Raw genomic sequence first — 17,979 nt, forward strand, 5'->3', positions numbered from 1 at the left:
CGGCGGCAGGCGGGCGGACTTGCGAGGGAACGAGGCGGCTGAGCGGCGGCAGTTAAAAAGCAGCTCCGAGACCAGGTAGGCCTCAGAGCAGCGGCGGCAGGCGGGCGGACCTGCGAGGGAACGAGGTGGTTGAGCGGCCGCAGTTAAAAAGCGGCTCCGAGACCAGGTACGCCTCAGAGCAGTGGCGGCAGGCGGGCAGACCTGCGAGGGAACGAGGCGGCTGAGCGGCGGCAGTTAAAAAGCGGCTCCGAGACCAGGTAGGCCTCAGAGCAGCGGCGGCAGGTGGGCGGACCTGCGAGGGAACGAGGCGGCTGAGCAGTGGCAGTTAAAAAGTGGCTCCGAGACCAGGTAGGCCTCAGAGCAGCGGCGGCAGGCGGGCGGACCTGCGAGGGAACGAGGCGGCTGAGCGGCGGCAGTTAAAAAGCGGCTCCGAGACCAGGTAGGCCTCAGAGCAGCGGCGGCAGGCGGGCGGACCTGCGAGGGAACGAGGCGGCTGAGCGGCGGCAGATAAAAAGCGGCTCCGAGACCAGGTAGGCCTCAGTGCAGCGGCGGCAGGCGGGCGGACCTGTGACGGAACGAGGCGGCTGAGCGGCAGCAGTTAAAAAGCGGCTCCGAGACCAGGTAGGCTTACTAATCTGCAGTCTCCGAGCTCAGAGGGAGGGAGAGAAGTAAAAAGTAATCAAAGTGTGACGTCACCAGAAAGCAGGTAAGTGATTGGTTGGTGAGTATTTCTCTCTTTTTAAACTTTAACTCTGTGGTTTATAGTTACTAAGGTCTCTCTGGTGTAGCGGGGACTGTTGGTAAACCATTTAACTGTAGTGTAATTCTTGGGATTGATTTGATTTAATTTAATTTCAATTAATTAAAGGGTAAGTCATGGCAGGACAGCCCGGCCACATGGTATGCTCCTCCTGCGCTATGTGGGAACTCAGGGACACTTCCTGTGTCCCTGACAACTACATGTGCAGGAAGTGTATCCAGCTGCAGCTATGGACAGACCGCATTGCGGCGCTGGAGCTGCGATTGGATGCATACTGGAGCGTTCACGATACTGAGGACATCGTGAATAGCACGTTTAGGGAGTTGGACACCCCACAGGTAGAGGTTGGACAGGCAGAAAGGGAACGGATGACCAACAGGCAGAGTACTAGGCGCAGGCAGGTAGTGCAGGTGCTGCTTTGAACCCACAACATAGATAAGGGAGAACCAGTGGATGTGGTGTATTTGGACTTTCAGAAGGCTTTCGATAAGGTCCCACGTAAGAGACTAGCGTGCAAAGTTAAATCACATGGGATTGGGGGTAAGGTACTGACTTGGATAGAAAACTGGTTGGCAGACAGGAAGCGAAGAGTTGGAATAAACGGGTCTTTTTCCGAGTGGAAGGCAGTGACTAGTGGGGTACCGCAGGGATCGGTGCTAGGACCCCAGTTATTCACAATATATATTAATGATCTAGACGAGGGAACTAGATGTAATATCTCCAAGTTTGCAGACGACACAAAGCTGGATGGTCGTGTGTGCTGTGAGGAGGATGCAGAGAAACTCCAGTACGATTTGGACAGGTTGGGCGATTGGGCAGATGCATGGCAGATGCAGTATAATGTGGATAAATGCGAGGTTATCCACTTTGGTGGCAAAAACAGGAAGGCAGATTATTATCTGAACGGCAATAGATTGGGAAAAGGGGAAGTGCAACAAGACCTGGGTGTCCTTGTGCACCAGTCGCTGAAGGTAAGCATGCAGGTGCAGCAGGCAGTTAAGAAGGCAAATGGTATGCTGGCCTTCATAGTGAGAGGATTCGAGTACAGGAGCAAGGATGTCTTGCTGCAGTTGTACAGGGCCTTGGTGAGACCACACCTTGAGTATTGTGTGCAGTTTTGGTCGTCTTATCTGAGGAAGGATGTTCTTGCCATGGAGGGAGTGCAGCGAAGATTCACCAGACTGATACCTAGGATGGCAGGAATGACGTATGAAGAGAGATTGGATCGATTAAGCTTATATTCGCTAGAGTTTAGAAGAATGAGAGGGGATCTCATTGAAACTTATAAAATTCTAAAGGGACTAGACAGACTAGATGCAGGAAGGCTGTTCCCGATGACGGGGGAGTCCAGAACCAGGGGTCACAGTCTAAGGATAAGGGGTAAGCCATTTAGGACAGAGATGAGGAGAAATTTCTTCACCCAGAGAGTGGTGAACCTGTGGAATTCTCTACCACAGAAGACAGTTGAGGCCAATTCATTAAATATATTCAAGAAGGAGTTAGATATATTTCTTAAGGCTAAGGGGATCAAGGGATATGGGGAGAAAGCAGGGACAGGGTACTGAATTTGGATTATCAGCCATGATCGCACTGAATGGCGGAGCAGGCTCGAGGGGCCGAATGGCCTACTCCTGCTCCTATCTTCTATGTTTCTATGTTACAGCTCGCGTCTTGTGTCTGAGAAAGTAGATAGACACAGAAAACCCCTCCCCCCATAAGTCTGTGAGATGGGGAGGGAGACAATATGATTGTGAGCTATTAATCACAGTTAACACCTTGTGATATTGCATACTGTTTGATCTAGGAGCAGGAGCCTCCCAATTGTCAGCCTAGGCTATGAAAATGGAATAGAATGACACCTGGCCTCTCAAGGAATCACAAAGAGTGCTTCATTCACAATGGCCTGAAAAGTTTGAGATTGTGCACAATGATTTTATACTGATTTACACTTCAAATCACTATGGTAACCGGCCTTGTTTCAGGCCTCTGGTTTACTGTGTAAGATTTGCAAAATTTCTGAATTTCCCCGAAGGCTGTTATTAATAAACGGGACCCTGTGTGGACATTTTAAATCAAAAAGGGTACCTGATGCGCTATCAATTACTCATAAAAGACTGAGAGTTAAGAGAGTAACTAAAGGCTTTTATTAGCAAAGAACAGAGCATGCCTCTCGTGGTTGACTGGGTTCCAAGAAGGCAGGGGGCTGCAGGTCAATCACCTTTATACCTGGGCCTGTGTGGGTGGAGCCAGCCGAGACATGTTGAGGCATGCATAGGTACAATAGTGTGTATCAACAACAACAACAACAACAGTGGTTACCACATTCACCCCTTGTTTAAAATTGAGTCCGGCGGGGTGAAGTGTACTAAAGGTTCGTGTAAGTAAGTCTATCAGGTGGCCTTGTATGACGTCCTGATCGTCGTGGTGGCGGCGGTGATGGTGCAGCATCCAACGTTGAGTCTGGCGTCTCATTGAGTGGTTGGGTGGTCAATGACGGGTCCTGGGGCTGCGGCATGCCGTCTAGCGGGGTTGGGTTGTGGGTAGTGGTGGATGGCAATGGTAGTGTTTCAGGGGCACCCAAAGGTGCGAGATCTCGTGTGGGGGCTGTGTCCTCCCGCCCGTCCGGGTACGCTACGTAAGCGTACTGGGGGTAGGCGTGGGTAGTGGTGGATGGCGAGGGGGGGGTTTCGGGAGCACCCGAAGGTGCGAGGTCTCGTATGGAGACTGTGTCCTCCCGCCCGTCCGGGTACACCACGTAAGCATACTGAGGGTTGGCATGGAGGAGGCTCACCCTCTCGACCAGGGGGTCCGTCTTATGGGACCTCACGTGCTTCCGCAGTAGGACGGGTCCTGGAGAAGTCAGCCATGTCGGTAACGAGGTCCCCGACGTGGATTTCCTGGGGAAGGAGAACATTCTCTCGTGAGGGGTAGCATTGGTGGCTGTACAGAGCAGTGACCGAATGGAATGGAGCGCCGCAGGGAGGACTTCCTGCCAGCGAGAGGTCGGGAGGCCCTTAGATTTCAAGTTTAAAAGGGCTGCCTTCCAGACCGTCTCCTTCTCCCTTTCCACCTGGCCATTCCCCCGGGGGTTGTAGCTGGTGGTCCTGCTTGTAGCGATACCTCTCGAGAGCAGGTACTGCCGGAGTTCGTCGCTCATAAAGGATGAGCCCCTGTCGCTATGAATATAGCTAGGGAAACCGAACAAGGCGAAGAGGTCATTCAGACATTTAATGACCGTGGTACTGGTCATGTCTGAGCAAGGGATGGCAAACGGCAAACGGGAGTACTCATCAATTATGTTGAGGAAGTACACATTGCGGTCGGAGGAGGGGAGGGGCCCTTTAAAATCGACGCTCAGCCGTTCAAAGGGGCGCGTGGCTTTGATCAGGCTTGCTCTGTCTGGCCTATAAAAATGCGGTTTGCACTCGGCACAGATTTGACAGTTCCTGGTCATGGTCCTGACCACCTCGATGGAGTAGGGCAGGTTACGGGATTTGATGAAGTGAAAAAACCTGGTGACCCCCGGGTGGCAGAGGTCATTGTGGAGGGTCTTCAGTCTATCGACCTGCGCGTTGGCGCATGTACCACGTGATAGGGCATCTGGGGGCTCATTGAGTTTCCCGGGCCGGTACAAGATATCGTAATTGTAGGTGGAGAGTTCGATTCTCCACCTCAAGATCTTGTCGTTCTTGATTTTGCCCCTCTGCTTATTATTAAACATAAAAGCTACTGAACGCTGGTCAGTGAGCAGGGTAAATCGTTTTCCGGCCAGGTAATGCCTCCAATGTCGCACAGCTTCCACAATGGCCTGGGCCTCCTTTTCGACAGAGGAGTGTCGAATCTTGGGGCCCTGAAGGGTCCTTGAGAAAAAGGCCATGGGTCTCCCCGCCTGGTTAAGGGCTGCAGCTAGGGCAAAGTCGGAAGCGTCGCTCTCCACTTGGAAAGGAATGGACTCATCCACTGCGTGCATTGTGGCCTTCGCAATATCTCCTTTTATGAGAGTGAAGGCTGCACAGGCCTCTGCTGTCAGGGGGAAGGAGGTGGACTTGATGAGGGGTCTAGCTTTGTCCGCATAGTTCGGCACCCACTGAGCATAGTACGAGAAAAACCCTAGGCATCTCTTCAGTGCTTTTTGGCAGTGGGGGAGGGGGAGCTCCATAAGGGGGCGCATCCTGTCGGGGTCGGGGCCGATGACTCCGTTCTCCACTACACAGCCAAGAATGGCAAGGCGCTTGGTACGAAACATACATTTGTCCTTGTTGTATGTTAGGTTCAGCCGCTGGGCCGTACGGAGGAATTTCTCTAGATTAACATCATGGTCCTGCTGGTCGCGGCCGCAGATGGTGACGTTGTCTAGATAGGGGAAAGTGGCCTGGAGCGCGTTCTGGTCGACCATCCGGTCCATCTCCCGTTGGAAGACTGAAACCCCGTTGGTGACGCCGAAGGGAACTCTGAGGAAGTGGTAGAGACGACCGTCAGCTTCAAAAGCTGTGTACTGGCGGTCCTCAGCCCTGATGGGGAGCTGGTGGTATGCCGACTTCAGATCAATCGTCGAGAACACCCGGTATTGTGCTATCTGATTGACCATGTCAGATATGCGGGGGAGTGGGTATGCATCTAGCTGGGTGTAGCGGTTGATCGTCTGGCTGTAGTCAATAACTAGGCGCTGTTTTTCGCCAGTCTTCACTACCACCACTTGTGCTCGCCATGGGCTGGTGCTACTTTCAATAATCCCTTCCTTCAGGAGTCTTGCTACCTTGGATTTAATGAAGCTCCTATCCCCGGCACTGTAACGCCTGCTTTTGGTAGCGATGGGCTTACAGTCGTGGGTGAGGTTAGCGAACAAGGAGGGGGGGGGGACTTTAAGGGTGGAGAGGCTGCAAATGGTGCGCGGCGGGCGATTTAAAAGCTGCTGGCTGCAGACTGTGAGTGGGGGGAGGGGTCCGTCGTACGCTAATGTGACACTCTTAAGGTTGCACTGAAAATCCAACCCCAGTAGAACGGCAGCGCAAAGATGGGGCAGGACCAGGAGTTTAAAATTTTTGTATTCTGTGCCCCTTACTGAAAGGGTCACTACACAGTAGCCACCGACGTCTGCTGACTGGGCTTTGGAAGCCAAAGAGATCCGATGTCGCGTCGGCAGGACCGGGAGAGAGTAACTCCGCACCGTGTTGGGGTGGATAAAGCTTTCCGTGCTCCCGCTGTCAAAAAGGCAGGTAGTGGCGCGGCCGTTTACCTTAATGTCCATCATGGACCTGGACAGTTGATGAGGGAGAGATTGGTCCAGCGTCATGGAGGCCAGCGTATGGTCGAGCGAGTCGATGTGGTCGTCAGATGAGGCGGTGGTTGAATCCGGGTCCCCCGTGGTTGAAGTTGGAGACGTCCGAGATGGCGGACAAAATGGCGGCGCCCATGGTCCCGATCCCCACGCGGCTGGGGGAGCCCAAGATGGCGGACAAGATGGCTGCCCCCACGGTTCGCACGCGGCGCTGCTGGCGTTAGCGGTTTTACCTTTGCAGGCGCTGACATAGTGTCCTTTCTTCCCGCAGCCGGAGCAGGTAGCGTTTCTCGCCGGGCAGCGTGCTCTGGGGTGTTTTGCCTGGCCACAAAAATAACATTTCTGTGCCTTGGACATCACAGCAGCAGTTGAAGGTGGCGGTCCCATGACCCAAGGTTGTGGCGTCCACGTTGCGGAGCGGTTAGGGGAGAAGGCATCCATATTCCTGTGGGCCGCGTCGAGCGAGAGCGCGAGGGACACTGCCTTTCTCAGGTCCATTTCTCCCTTTTCCAACAGTCTCTGCCGGGAGTAGTCGGACCTTAGACCCGCAATGAAAGCATCTCGGATCAGTCCCTCCGTGTGTGCTGCGGCTGATGCTTCTTTGCAGTCGCAGTCTCGGCCGAGTATCCGTAGTGCCCGTAGGAAGGCCTCCACCGATTCCCCGGGCTGCTGTCTGCGGGATCTTAAGTGGTGCCGGGCATAGACCGTATTTACCGGGCGTGCGTATTGCCCTTTTATCAGACCGATAGCCGCCGCGTAGGTCGTCGCGTCCTGGATTATTGTATAAACTTGGTGGCTCACCTTTGAGGCCAGGATTTCCAACTTGTTTTCGTCCAGGGTCACAGTTGAGGCTTGCAGGTAGGCCTCGAAGCAACGCAGCCAATGCGCGAATTTGGTAGCCGAACCCGCCTCTTGGGGGTCTAGGTCCAGGCATGTTGGTCTGAGGGCTCGCAGCAGCTCCTGTTGCTCAGCGTTTGGTGCAGCAGTCTGCTGTTCAGCGTTTGGTGCAGCAGCCTGCTGTTCAGCGTTTGGTGCAGCAGCCTGCTGTTCAGCAAATGTCGACATTTTGTTTTTGCTAATAAAATTGATGCGCTATTAATTACTCATAAAAGACTGAGAGTTAAGAGAGTAACTAAAGGCTTTTATTAGCAAAGAACAGAGCATGCCTCTCGTGGTTGACTGGGTTCCAAGAAGGCAGGGGGCTGCAGGTCAATCACCTTTATACCTGGGCCTGTGTGGGTGGAGCCAGCCGAGACATGTTGTATCAACAACAACAACAACAACAACAACAACAACAGTGGTTTACCACAGTACCCAAGATGGCGTCCGTGCCTCGTGGCAGCAAGCCTGTGAGATTTTAAAATGGACTCTGCAATGCAGACAGCTTGTGGATCGAAACCCAAGCTGCAGGCTTTTGTGAAGAGAGACTTTGTATTTTGGAACCAGACAGGACTCTGAATTGTGCATTAGACCGAAATGGAGACAAATCTAAATTCAGTTTAGGCCTATAGTTAAGGCCATCAAACAGTCTACATATATTATCGGAAACAGATTAACAGAGCCATCGAGGCCGGACAGGCCCATCAAGGAACTTTTCAGGACAATACAAGTCAATTATCGGGCCGGTAGATGCGATTACCGGCCATCTAAAACCAGTTAGTATGGATTGCTGCCATTATTTAAAATAGCCCGCCAAGATTAAAACAAAGAACTAACCTGATTTGGCGCACAGATAAGGGTTTTCGACGAAGGTATAATTGAAGGCCCCTAGGTAGCAATCGGTGTCGTCTTCGGTGTGCTGTGCTGTCCTGGTGCTGCTGCTCTTCAGCCCCTCGCCCTCGTGGCTGCCGCTCTTTCCCCGTCCCGCACTTACCCCCTGGCCTTTGCCCGTGCCCTTTTCCCACTCCATCTGGAACTAGCCCCGGCACCGAGTCGGGCGGACACGGACAATTCAGGCCAAGCGAGGCGGGACACGACGAGGGAAGGAGGGAAGACCACCGGAGGGAAGGGCACCTGAGGAAGACCGGCTGAAGAAGACCAACTGAGGAGATGAACTGAGGGGAGGCTTCGAATTATCGGGCCTTCAGCCTCAGCCGACCTTCGAATATCTGCACACCAACTCAATCTGGCGGCTGTCGACGAAGCATCATCCCTGCAAGGTAAAGTACCCAAACAGAGACTTTAACTTTGGGGTACTCGAACCTGGACAACGCCCTTGCAGCGCTCGGAGGCCACGTGACGACGGCAGGCTCCAGAGAGCACCAAGAGCGAACCCCGAACCCAATCGCTGTTTTGAGTCTAACAAACATTTTGATTGGTGAGCATGAAGTTCTGACCCCTCATAGCTTAATCTAGTTAGGTATAGGGGGTGGGATTAGGATATGGGGATTGTTAAGATAGTTGTTTTCCCTCGATGTGCCGTGTGTTCCCCATTCCCTGTATAAGTATCGTTATTATTATTCTTTTGCATTTGTAATTTTGCCTGTAGAAGTGTACACTAGTAATTTTTCCCATAAGATTGTATCAAGTTTTTCCTCTTCAATAAAATCTTGTTTTTTGTTTACATCCAACCACCTGTCTACTCGAGTCTTCTCTGTACCGCCATCTTGTACCTAAGTCCGGTGTCTAGAACCCAGGGGCGTGGGAGCGATTTGAACCGCTCACAAAACAATCAGGGGCATAACTGACTGGGCGTACGTACGCGCCAAACAGCACCACCACACGCCACCCCCTACAACTGTTGGGAAGAATTACATAAGGTAAAAAAATCAAAGCAACGCAGACAAAATTCAAGTTGTTACAGTGGCACAGTATGTTCATAATTGGCTCTCCTGACACTAAGTGTAAGGTAGTTTATTAGCTTTTAAATGTTTTGAAGATAAATTGAACTTTTACTTTTGGGACCAGTTGCAAATTAATTAAACAAGTGTGGCCTCAACTGATGAAATCAGGATTCAAAGGCAGCCGTAAATTAATTAAATAAAAAAAGCTTCAAGTCATTGAGTGAGCCAGCCATGATTTTGGGCTTCCATTCCCCCAATCGGGCTATAGGATCAAGGCAACAATTAAAAAAATCTTTTCCCTGCACTTTTGTATACAAGGCAATAGATAGTGAATGTTAGTAGTGCCACAACAAAGAGCAGACTATTCCTTTTGCTCAGTGGTGGCTGTGGGAGGGAGGTGCTGTGCTCACAGGGGTGCTGTTTCGGGTACTCTAATATTCTTCACTCTTCTGCTTGCAGTTCAAATCTGCGTAGACCACCTGTGACTCTAATGAAGCAGAGGTTTGAGGATAGGTCATGTCTAACATGTCCAGGTAGAAGTGACGAGGTCCATACCCACAGGTCCTGGAGTTGTGGTGGATGTGCACATAGTGACTGAGGTGCCTTTGGACCTGCAGATGAAATTCCATCATGAAGTACGTAGAATATACAAAATGGAAACAAGCCATGTGGCCTGACCAGTCCATTTCAGTGTTTACCCTCAAACAAATATTTCTAATCACATTTACCTGCCCAGTTCTTATTCCCTTTATCCCTTTTTCCATCACCCACCTATCCATTTAATCTTGACTGTTAACATGGTTTCTGCTTCAAACATTAACTCTAGAAGTGAATTCCACAGTCTTGCAACTTTCTGTAAAGAAGTTTCTCCTGACCTCTGTTCTAAATCTCTGACGTTTAGTCTTGCATCTGTGGCCCCTCGTTCTTGGCCCCTAAACTACAGGAAACAGTCTACTTCTATCTACCCAGTCCCAGCCTTCCATAATTTAAAAAAACTTCTATTATATCACCCCATAATCTGCATTGTTCTCATGATAAAAAGAGCCAGTTTTTCAAATCTTTTAAGAAATGGTTCTCCTCATGCAGATCATACAACATTAGGGAATTGACACAGTGAGTTCCATCCTCACAATCTACTTGAATTCCTGCAGCTATTTGCCACATTAAATGCAAGTGCAGAACAGCAAATGTGATGATTGTGCAAAAAGGCAGCACTAAGGACTCAACAAATCTGAAAAACGATAAATGCACATTTAAAATGCTTGCAGGAAAAAAACCACAGGTTTCAAACCGTAACCAAAACAATAAACTCGCTTACATATTGATGTGCCCAGGTTTATGGAGGAGGCCAACACTGTGGGCAAAACTTTACCCAAACTTAGGAAGTCTGGGGTGGGACCTAATTTGTTTAATTTGCAAATTTATATGAGGCCCACATATGCCAATATCATACTTTCAATAAACTGGCCAAAATTGCACATTGGGAAATCGGGACTACACGTTGCACACCCAATTTTATGACTAGTGTCCGCTGTATGCGGGATCCCGTGCTCCCGATGGAGCATTTCAAAATTGGGACTATATACTTCATAGATACCAGTGACCTGTAACGCATCACACATCAATGATCGACTGTTGCTCTGGTCAATTGGTGTGAAGCTATCGTAGGGAAAATACTGATGTACAGAAGCCCATCTTCTTATGTGACGATAGAATGATTCTCATATGACATGGGCTGTACAATATTCAGCTAGATTATTGTAGTATGCTACTATGGGTAATGATAATATTGCAACTTAATGTTCTCCACATGTCTTAAGAACATAAACATAAGAACATAAGAAGTAGGAGCAGGAGTAGGCCATACGGCCCCTCGGGCCTGCTCCGCCATTCAATAGGATCATGGCTGATCCGAACCTAGACTCACGTCCACTTCCCTGCCCGCTCCCCGTAACCCCTAATTCCCTTATCAGCTAGGAAACTGTCGATCTCCGTTTTAAATTTATTTAATGTCACAGCTTCCACAGCTCTCTGAGGTAGCAAATTCCATAGATTTACTACCCTCTGAGTGAAGAAGTTTCTCCTCATCTCAGTTTTGAAAGGGCAGCCCCTTATTCTAAGATTATGCCCCCTAGTTCTAGTCTCACCCATCAGTGGAAACATCCTCCCCGCATCCACCCGATCAAGCCCCCTCACAATCTTATATGTTTCGATAAGATCGCCTCTCATTCTTCTGAATTCCAATGAGTAGAGGCCCAACCTACTCAACCTTTCCTCATAAGTCAACCCCCTCATCTCCGGAATAAACCGAGTGAACCTTCTCTGAACTGCCTCGAGAGCAAGTATATCTTTTCCTAAATATGGAAACCAAAACTGCACGCAGTATTCCAGGTGTGGCCTCACCAGTACCCTGTATAACTGAAGCAAGACTTCCCTGCTTTTATACTCCATCCCCCTTGCAATAAAAGCCAAGATTCCATTGGCCTTCCTGATCACCTGCTGTACCTGCATACTAACCTTCTGTGTTTCATGCACCAGGACCCCCAGATCCCTTTGTACTGTAGCACTTTGCAGTTTCTCTCCATTTAGATAATAACTTGCTCTTTGATTTTTTCTGCCAAAGTGCATAACCTCACACTCTCCAACATTATATTCCATCTGCCAAATTTCTGCCCACTCACTTAGCCTGTCTATGTCCTTTTGCAGGTTTTTTATGTCCTCCTCTCTCACTGCTTTCCCTCCCATCTTTGTATCGTCGGCAAACTTGGATACGTTGCACTTGGTCCCCTCCTCCAAATCGTTAATATAGATTGTAAAGAGTTGGGGTCCCAGCACTGACCCCTGCGGAACACCACTAATTACTGATTGCCAACCCGAGAATGAACCATTTATCCCAACTCTCTGCTTTCTGTTAGATAGCCAATCTTCCACCCATGCCAGTATATTACCCCCAATCCCGTGATTTTTTATCTTGTGCAGTAATCTTTTGTGTGGCACCTTGTCAAATGCCTTTTGGAAGTCCAAATACATCACATCCACTGGTTCCCCTTTATCCACCCTGTTTGTTACGTCCTCAAAGAATTCGAGCAAATTTGTCAAACATGACTTCCCCTTCATAAAACCATGCTGACTCTGTCCGATTAAATTATGCTTATTCAAATGTCCTGTTACTGCTTCCTTAATAATGAACTTCAACATTTTACCAACCACAGATGTTAGGCTAACTGGTCTATAGTTTCCAGCCTTTTGTCTACCTCCCTTTTTAAATAAGGGCGTTACATTAACAGTTTTCCAATCTGCTGGGACCTCTTCCACTAGCAATACCATGTATTGTTCAAAACACCAACTAATTTAGCATGAGAAAGAAATATAATGTGTACACCATAAATATTTAGTGATTCATAATAAATATATTTAGTAGTAGTGTACAGTGGGGTATTTAGTAGATTGCTTGGGGATATTTAGTAGAATGCACAGTGGGTATTTTGTAGATCTCATGGGATATTTAGTGGGTATACATGGGGAAGAATATTGTACAGTGAACAACATTTAGTAGAGTACTTGCAGGAGCTATTTAGTGGAATGCACATGAGTATTTAATACAGTAAACATTGAACATTTAGTGGAATGTACATGAATGCATTTTGTACAGCGTACAATGGGGTATTTAATGGAGTGATATTTGACCCTGAAATGAGCTTCCGACCACATAGGTGCGCCATAACTAAGACCGCCTACTTCCACCTCCGTAACACTGCCCGTCTCCGCCCTTGCCTCAGCTCATCTGCTGCTGAAACCCTCATCTATGTCTTTGTTACCTCTAGACTTGACTATTCCAATGCACTTCTGGCCAGCCTCCCACATTCTACCCTAAGTAAACTTGAGGTCATCCAAAACTTGGCTGCCCGTGTCCTAACTCGCACAAAGTCCCATTCATCCATCACCCCTGTGCTCGCTGGCCTACTTTGGCCCCTGGTTAAGCAACACCTCGATTTTAAAATTCTCATCCTTGTTTTCAAATCCCTCAATGGCCTCGCCCCTCCCTATCTCCTCCAGCCCCACAACCCCCCCCCCCCGAGATATCTGCGCTCCTCTAATTCTGCCCTCCTGAGCATCCCTGATTTTAATCGCTCCACCATTCGTGGCCGTGCCTTCAGCTGCCTAGGCCCTAAGCACTGGAATTTCCTAATTCCCTCCCTAAACCTCTCCACCTCTCTACCTCTCTTTCCTCCTTTAAAATGCTCCTTAAAACCTACCTCTTTGATCAAGCTTTTGGTCGTCTGCCCTAATTTCTTATGTGGCTCGGTGTCAATTTTTTTTTTGTCTTATAACACTCCTGTGCAGCGCCATGGGACGCTTTACTATTTTAAAGGCGCTATATAAATACAAGTTGTTGTTGTTGAGTGCCTGCAGATGCATATTTAGCAGACTGCATTTGACAGGTATTTATTAGACTGCTTGTGAGGTGTATTTAGTAGAATGCTTGTTAGGAGTTTTCAGTTGGTCCTGTGGGCTCTTTATTTCCTGACAAGTTCCTATGAATCTACTTCTGTTAAATGTTGAACCAGAAAGAGTCTATTAAACAATCAGATGGAAATAAGAATGAAGGCCCCGATATAAACTCGGAGACAAGTTGGAAGTGGGGGGGTGCGATATCGCGTGGGAAACCCGGAAGTAAGTTTAGTTCGTCTGTCTGTAGCATTTTAACGCAGGCACCTGCTGTTGAGTTCTCGCCTTGGTTTCAATGGCAAATTTCAGGAAGTCCGGGAAACCCATGGATGCACCATTAAATTTAAAATTGTGTTGTAATATCGCACCAATTGAGCGATTAGCATATGTTAATAGGTAACCCGCCTTTACTGAGGTAGTTGCGTGCAACCATCCTAACGTGTCCAAGTTAAACGCGGAAGTTGGCCAGTTGGATCCGCCTTCTGGACATGCTCGCATTTTTGCCGACTTTAACCCCCTCACCCGCACCTAAACCCATGCGCTCCTCCATGTTAAAATTCTTCCTGAAATATCACTTGAATACATCTGTGGATAGATAGCCGTCTAAGAGAGATTGCTCCAAATAAACCAAAACCCCCAAATATAAAGACCTCCTCCAAAGCAGAGAGATCTTTAATACAGAGAGATTGAACAGGGAGAATACACAAAATAGACTTCCCCATAATAGGGGCTCTTCGAAGAACAATATCCCCAAATAAAGAAATAAAAACAGAAAGTACAGCAGACCCATCATCATTTGAAAAGAGAAAAGATAGGTTAACATTTCAGGTACAGACGTTCATCAGTTCTGATGAAAGATTTCTACAGCTCAAAATAAAGGAAGAAATTATTAATGCTTGATATTTTTCAGTGCTCTAGAAATACTGGAGAACTACCTGAGTACCGGAGGACAACAAATGGAGTTCCAATATTCAAAAAAGGATTTAGACAGGAGCCTGGCAATAACAGGTCAGTTAGCCTAACATCCATAGTGAAAAAAAGCTTGTGGGCATTCTAATGGGTGCCATAAATGAACAATGAAAGGAGCAAGCAACATGCTTTTAGTGGTTACATGTAATACCTTACAAACCTGGAATTCTTTGAGGGAGTAACTAAACTTATAGACAAGGAAAGTCCAGTAGATGCTGTAATGATCAATAACATGTCATTCTATAGTGGACACTAGGTGGGGCCGTAGAGCTGTATATAGCTGTATGTGTATAAGACTACACTACCCAGCTGTATAGATATTAAGACTACATTACCCATGAGGCACTAGGCTACCCACAAGGCAACAGTCAAGATGGCAGCCTGCACACAGGAGCACACATGCTGCATCTCTACAGATACTGTACCTAGAGAATGTGTACTGAATAAATGACTAGCTAGAAGCTAGCTGTGTTCATAATAAGAATGTCTAGTTATTAATGAACATAAGATGGTACCAGGGTGGTGAAAATCTGCTGAAAATTGTGAAAAGCGACATGGAGAATTTGAAGCCACCAGAGCGTTTGAAACTCACAGAAAAAATCAACTACAATTGGCAGACTTTTAAACAACAATTCGAACTCTACATTGCAGCCATCGGATTCGGTACGAAGCCAGACGCAAGGAAGATAGCGTTGCTGCTCACGGTTGCAGGCCCACAGGCGATAGAGGTATTTAATACATTTGTATTTAATCCAGCGGAGAACAGAGAAAAATTAGAAGATGTGCTAAAAAAATTTGATGCACATTGCTCTCCCAAAAAGAATGAGACGTATGAAAGATACATCTTCCGTTCTCGGACACAGCAACAAAATGAGACTTTTGATAGCTTTATAACTGATCTGAAACTGAAAGCACAGACATGTAATTTCTCTGAGCTGAAATCATCCATGATTCGTGACCAGATTGTATTTGGTATTCATGATAAAAAAGTCAGGGAACGTCTGTTGAGAGAAACCGAACTAAATTTGGAAAATGCGGTGAAAATATGCCAAGCCAGCGAGCTAGCTTGAAAGCACGCGAAGACTTTCAGTGAAATCAATAATGATGCGATTGTAATGAGTGATAATGCTGCTGTCGGTGCTGTGTCCTACAAGGGGAAGAAACGTGGGCAGAACAGAAATGAAAAGCAATCGGAGGATGAAATTTTTAATTGTAAACGCTGTGGTTACAAACACCAGTTAAGACAATGCCCAGCGTTTGGAAAAATGTGCACAAAGTGTAATGGAAAGAATCACTTTGCCAAACAATGCTTTTCAAAAGTAAAAACAATGAAAGGGCAACAAGTTAATGTGATTGAGGACACTGATTTAAGTGAGACATTTTTTGTAGGAATAGTGTCATGTGACGATATCAAAAAAGATACAAAAAATGTGCAGCCCTCAGAAATGGACAATGCTGAACATAAAGTCAATGCAGTAAAAGTGGACAAATGGATGATCCCACTGCAGATAAATGGAGCATTAGTTACATTGAAACTGGACACTGGGGCAAAAGCAAACTTAATCAGTATGAGTGACATAAAAAATATGAAAGAAAAGCCCAAAATACAAAAAAAGTCAGTACTACTGAAGAACTATAATGGACAGAAAATAGATAGCTTAGGTGTATGCAGACTTAAAGTGACAGTCAAAGACAAAGTGCATCATCTCATGTTTTCTGTTGTGGCTGAAAGACTTGATTCGATACTAGGTGACAAAGCTTGTGAAGACTTAGAACTGGTCAAGAGAGTCTACCGTATAAACTGTGCCATAAGCAGACCAGATGACTCAGGTGATGAAGCAGAGAGCCCATCAAGGATGAAAAGGTCAAAGGGTATCCATGTCTTCAAAAAGCCTAGTTTCTCCAAGAAGAAAGAAAAAGACTTTAAGGTCAAAGAGAAGCCAAAGGAAGAAAAGCACAAAGAGGAAAAACACAAGGAGAAAAAGTCCAAAGATATAACCGCAGCAGATGTTGTTAAGCAGTGGAAAGAGAAAAAGAAAAAGAAGAAGCCTGCACCAGAGCAGGAAGCAGTTCCGGTGGATACTCCTTCTTTCCTCAGGCCAATCTTTGGTGGTCCATTAGCCGAGGCTGCTGAGAGGACTATGCTGTATGATGGGATCCAGCTGCCAGCAGTTTTTCGAGAGTGCATTGACTACATTGAGAGTTATGGCATGAAGAGTGAAGGAAACACTGAAACCCTCTCCAAGCAAAGATTGCAAGGAGACCTCGATCTATTCAAGACCAGATCGATGACAATGCCGCAACTGCATCTTGTCATTCACCGCCAGAACAATCTCATGAAGGCACATCAGACTTACCCGTGTTGAGAAGATCCACACGTGAAGTAAAAAAGCCTGATAGACTTAATCTTTGAGTACAATGTAAAGCTTTGAAAATGTGTTGACTGATTTGAAAATGTTTATGTTTATAGAGCACTAACAAAAGTGTTACTGATATTATCTTTATTGTTTTCTTGAAAGTTGATTGATATTGATTTTGTTAAACCTCAAAGAAAGGGGGATGTAATGATCAATAACATGTCATTCTATAGTGGACACTAGGTGGAGCCGTAGAGTTGTATATAGCTGTATGTATATAAGACTACACTACCCAGCTGTATAGATATTAAGACTACATTACCCATGAGGCACTAGGCTACCCACAAGGCAACAGTCAAGATGGCAGCCTGCACACAGGAGCACACATGCTGCATCTCTACAGATACTGTACCTAGAGAACGTGTACTGAATAAATGACTAGCTAGAAGCTAGCTGTGTTCATAATAAGAATGTCTAGTTATTAATGAACATAAGAGATGTAATTTACTTTGATTTTCAAAAGGCAATCGACAACTTTTCTCATGTGAGACTGGTAAGGCAGCTTAAGGCTCTTTGAATAGTTGACCCACTGGTGGGAATTTTAACTCCCAGGTAGGAGAGCAGCCTAACGAGTATCCTGCCCGTCCAGGAGCAGCAGTGGGAGTCCCAGCTGCTTTCAATGGCCGGGCCTCATCAATTTGCTGCTGGCCAACTACCTGAGCAAAATGGTGGTGGAAAGTCAGGCAGCCCAGAGGCTGTGTGGCAGGCCCAAGGTAATTGTGGGGACAGGGGTTCCGGAGCGGCCAGCAGTTTGGGAAGAGGGAGTCCGGCCAGGGGAGGCCTACACTTCATTTGTGGGTCAGGAGGAGCACTCTTGCTCCTTCTGCCCAACAAAAGAAAGTTTCAAGCTTACCTTACAGGGCCTGTTTGGTGGTCTGACCAGGTTCTTGGTGATGAGGTGACCACTGCAGGTGCCCCGCTGACATCCTGGTTAAGATGGCGTAGAGGTCCTATTGATGTAATAGGACCCTAATTTGCATTAATGTATGATGCTCCTGACTCGGGTGGACACTTCATACACCTGAAACATCAGTCATTTTTAAATCGCCACAGATTGGGGACCACTCCATTTTAACTGCCTCCATGCCTACTTTCCGCCAAGTAAAATTATCCCCATTGTCTAAATGGGTTGAGAATTGGCTTCACAAGAAGGTGGTGATCAATGGAAAATGCTTTGTCTGGAAAGTAGAGTTCCACAGGGATCTGTTCTTGGACCCTTGATGACTATTTGTGAAAGATATGGAAAAGGTGTCCATTATTATTAAATCTGCTGATGATACAAAGCTCTGTGAGCAAGTAATAAGTAGAAAGCAGATTGACTAT

Source organism: Somniosus microcephalus, chromosome 1, assembly GCF_052327205.1.
Source record: "Somniosus microcephalus isolate GS21.2 chromosome 1, FLI_Smic_1.0, whole genome shotgun sequence".
NCBI lineage: Eukaryota > Metazoa > Chordata > Chondrichthyes > Squaliformes > Somniosidae > Somniosus > Somniosus microcephalus.